Source organism: Papio anubis, chromosome 8 (assembly GCF_008728515.1).
Source record: "Papio anubis isolate 15944 chromosome 8, Panubis1.0, whole genome shotgun sequence".
NCBI classification, from domain to species: domain Eukaryota; kingdom Metazoa; phylum Chordata; class Mammalia; order Primates; family Cercopithecidae; genus Papio; species Papio anubis.
In genome coordinates, this window is record NC_044983.1 from 28397800 (window position 1) to 28402766 (window position 4967).

Sequence of the window (4967 nt, forward strand, 5' to 3'; positions counted from 1 at the left end):
TCCTCTTGTGGATTTGTAGCTGTTTAAAATTTCAGGTGAAATTTCAGTAGCTATTGAATTAATTTAGACTTCACTTTGTTTTTAAGAAAAATACAGTTTTTTTCTTTTTGGTAAAACAAAAGTAATCAGGGAAAGATGTCTTCAGTAGAATACAAATGAGTGGCATTCTTGGGTTTCTGAGGACAATGAAACGAGAAGAAATTTTGAAATTTATACAAGTTTCTGAAATTGTTAATATTTTAGCATAGTACTAATCACTCATCATTGAGCTTTATTATTCTATTGTCTGTAGTGAGCAAGATGTTGAGAATTTTATAATTCCAAATTTTCAAAGTAATTCAAGTATACATTTATTGGAACATACTTCCCAACTTTTGAATTAGTAGGTATTGACTAATACTAAGATACTAAAATACTAAGATATTTTCTCAAAATTTAATTTTTATTTATTTATTTTAGAGACAAGGATCTCACTGTGTTACCTAGGCTGGAGTGCAGTGGCACAATCTTTGCTCGCATGGATCACTTGACCTCCTCAAGCTGAAGTGATCCTCCCGCCTCAGCCTCTTGAGTAGTTGGGACTACAGGCATAAGCCACCATGCCTGGCTTTTTTATGGTTTTTAACTTTTTGTGGAGACAGGATCTTGCTGTGTTGCCCAGGCTGGTCTCAAACTCCTGACTCAAAATTTAATTTTTAATTGTGAATAGAGAAAGATATATTTTTGAATTTCTGAATCTGACAGCGCAAATCATTCCAATTGTTCGAAATTGGAATGATTTTGGTAAGAATACTCACAACTAAACTTGGAAAACTATACTGTAGTGGATGAAACATTGAGCTTTTGAAAAGGAGAACATAAATGCCCTATTTCTGTTAACTGCTATTTATTCATTTTTCAACCCCCTGATGATCAGTTCAGAATGTTGTTGATCATGGAAATTTTCTAGATAAAAGAAATCAGAAATTACAAGACAGTCTTTGAAATTCTATACTGGTTCTAATGTATTCTCTCTGGACAGGCTCTGATATGCTAAGTAAATGGCCTTTCCAAACTACAGAGGTACTATGTGGGGCAACAGTGAGATACCTTCTAAGGACTTGATAAGAAGAAACCACCAGAGAATCAACACATAGTGAGGAGAGTCTCAATGCTTCCCAGGTACACTGTAGGTTGTTACATGATATTAACTCATTTGAGGAAAGAAAATAACCAAAATTATCAACTCACCAAAATGGGATTTGAAGAAACAAAATATGACAGTGTGTATACAGTGTTATCCATGAAAAGGAAGTCCTGCATCCAAGAGATGTGAGTAATTCAGTGACCCAAAGTGTTCTCTACTTCAGTTAGGACTAGTTTATCAAGACCCAAGGTATGTGGCTTAGGGAGAACATACCTTGAGACTTGCCACTTCTTTTGGCACTAATTACAAGTCTAACTGAACCATCTTCTGATTGTTAATATGGCCTTTAAGCTATTATTGTTCAGGAAGAGGGAGAATTCTGCATAAGGGCACCAAAATTTCATTCTGCACATAGTAAATTTAGAGAAATTCTCTGGTTTATACATCAGTCTCGTGAATTTTGTTTTGTGTGGTTCTGCCCCCAAGTTTGTCAGTTTAGTCTATGAATTTCTGAATATTCTAATGAAACATAGTTTCTGATTCTTCAAGATAGAGAACCAAAGCTCAGACAGATGACTGCAGACTTCACTCTTTGGGGCTTCTGCATAGCCAGGCTGTCAGCCTTCTCCTAGTGGCACTCTGTCTCACTTGAGACTATACTGAAACTACATCCCAAATATTCTAGACAAATAAGCTAAGTGATTAGGAGAACCCAGACATCCGTGTGACATGAGGTAGTAACTGGACAGGGAAAAGAGAGAAACCATTTTATCAAATCATCTTATTGCAATCTGGCACTAGCTGTTTGGTCAAGATGATGGATCTTCGCCAACTGAATAGTGTAAGGTCTGGAAACAGTGATGAAACTTCACTTCATCCATAAGGACACACTGTAGTAGTTATGTATGCTGTGTAACAAATTACCCCCAAAACTAAAACAACACACATCTTATTAGCTCACTCAGTTTCTGAGAATCAAGAATCTGTGTGTGTCTTAGCTGATGCTGGGGCTGCAGTATCCATTTCCAAGATGGCGCACTAACATGGTTGTTGCCAGAAGGCCTTAGTTTGTCATCACATGAGCCTCTCTACAAGGCTACCTGGGTGTTCTCTTGACATGGCAGCTGGCTTTCTCCAGAATGAGTGATCCCAGAGAGGACAGAAGCCACAGGGCCTTTCATGACCTAGTCTCTGAAGTTGTACACGATCATTTCCGCTGAATTTGATTTGTTAGAAGTGAGTCACTAAGTCCATTCTACACTGAAGGGATGGGGAATTAGGCTCTACCTTTTGAAGGGAATGGCATCAAAGAGTTCATGCTCATATTTTTTTTTTTATTTTTTTATTTTTTTTTATTTTGAGACAGTCTTGCTCTGTCACCCGGGCTGCAGTGCAGTGGCATGATCTCGGCTCACTGCAACCTCTGCCTCCCGGGTTCAAGTGATTCTCCTGCCTCAGCCTCCCAAGCAGCTGGGACTACAGGCGTATGCCACCATGCCCAGCTAATTTTCGTATTTTTAGTAGAGACAGGGTTTCGCCATGTTATGGCCAGGCTGGTTTCGAACTCCTGACCTTAGGTGATCCACCCGCCTCCGCCTCCCAAAGTGCTGGGATTACAGGCTTGAGCCACCGTGCCCAGCCCATGCTCATATTTTTAAACCCCAGCATGTACGCACACATCCATTTACATCTGGGTTTCTCCCAGTGCACTGTCAGCATCTCTTTAGAGAGTCTCCACACTGGGAGGAAGATGACTTTGGGAAGGACTGCTGTATATTAATTTCCATGGCACATGACGTCATCAGAGGTCATCTTATCCACTCGAAACCCCATTGTGTAGTGTTTTCTGACACCAAATGTGTGGTTTTTCAAACACCAGCAACCGATTCTCCAACACCAACTGAATGTCCAGCAATTCAGTACAGTTCTGATGCTATCTGGAGTTAGCCCAGACCCCACACTCCCATAGAACTACCCCCACTTCATTTGTCAGCACCAAATAGGGTGCCCAAACTACCCATACTTCTGTCCAGCCAACTCCAAATTGGGGTATTCCCATGATACCTCAGGCTCAGTAATTCTCTAGAATGACTCAGAGAACTCAGGAAAGTGAGTTCTACTACTGCAGATGTATTACAAGGATACAACTCAGGAACAGCTGAAAGGAAGAAATGCCAAGGCCATGAGATGGGATGGGATGGCACAGGGTTTCCATTCCTTCTTTGAGCACCTCAGCCTCCCAGCACAGCACCAGCCTGGAAGCTTTCCAAATCTAATCATTCAGGAGTTTTTATGATCCAGTCTGTAGTCCCTGTAACCTCCCTGGAGTTTGTGGGTCAGGGCTGAGAGTTCTGATCCTCTAGTCATATGTTCTCATTAGCATACAAAAGACAGTACATTCTGGTCAGGCATGGTGGCTCATGCCTGCAATCCCAGCACTTTGGGAGATTGAGGCAAGCAGATAACTTGAGGTTAGGAGTTCAAGACCAGCCTGGCCAACATGGTGAAACCCCATCTCTACTAAAAATACAAAAATTAGCCAGGCATGGTGGTGGGCATCTGTAATCCCAACTACTTGGGAGGCTGAGGCAGAATTGCTTGAACTCGGGAGGCAGAGGTTGCAGTGACCCAAGATGGCACCACTGCACTCCGCCTGAGAGCAAGACTCCATCTCAAAACAAACAACCAACCCAGTAATTTCCAAGGGCTTGAGAAACTCTGTGCCAGGGACCAGGGACAAAGACCAAATATTTTTTATTTTGCCACACCTATCTTCTTAGAAATTTAGATTACTTTCCCTTAAATATAACATAAATTTCATTAAGCATCAGTTTAACTTGTTGAGGCTTAACAGAAACTATTATTAACAAAAACCTTGAGAGAGAAGAATAGTGAGCGGGAGAAATAATACAAGAACTATCCTTAACCCTAATATACTTTGTCAAGTCTGACTTTTTAAAAAATCGCATTAAGCTTGCATAGAGCTGACTACATACCAAGCACTGTTAAAAGCAGTTTACATGTAACTCATTAATTGCACATTATTTCCTTTAACTGTATTAATGAGGTAGGTGATATTACTATCCTTATTTTGCAGAACTGGAAATTGAGGCACAAAGAGGTTAAGTAACTGCCAAAAGTCCACTCAGCTAGTAAGTGGCATTCTGGCTCCAGAGTTCATGATCTTAAGCACATTCTCCATTTCTTTATTGGAAGACTAAACCTGTTAAGGTAGATACTCTATAATTCAGTGGGCTTCCTAAATGCAAACAGGGAAAACAGATGTGGATTCACCTTTCCTAAAGGCTTTGCCTGTCTTTAAGTTCTTCAACTAAATGAGACCGAAAGAGTCCAAGGGATATCACCCCCAAATATGGCACCTTGGTATGCTGATTATTTTATATTGAAGGTACTTGGGAATCAGCAGAGGCCAGAAGAGGCTTTTCTTTGAGGTTTCCTTATCTACCTAAAGATCTGCCAGAAGAGAACACAATTGTATTCTATCCCCTCCCTTGTTTTTTCATCAACCAAGGAAGAGTAAACTTGTCACGGAAGAGACTGAAAGTCAAACACCACATCCAGAGTCCAGATGAACTTCATCCCACACCATTATCTGTTCTTTGTCTCCATTCACCTTCCCTAAAAACTATCTACTTTTCCTCTAAAAGTTGCCTACATCCCCCACTACCCTCTCCCCTATAGAGAAGGGGATATAGCTTCTAAATCTCACTGGGTATTGAGGACTCACTTTCCTGTGATGCTTCCATGCATGTGTCAGAGGTGTTTGAACCAGAGGGACTCCATCTTGAGTAGGGACTGGATAAAATGAGGCTGAGACTTA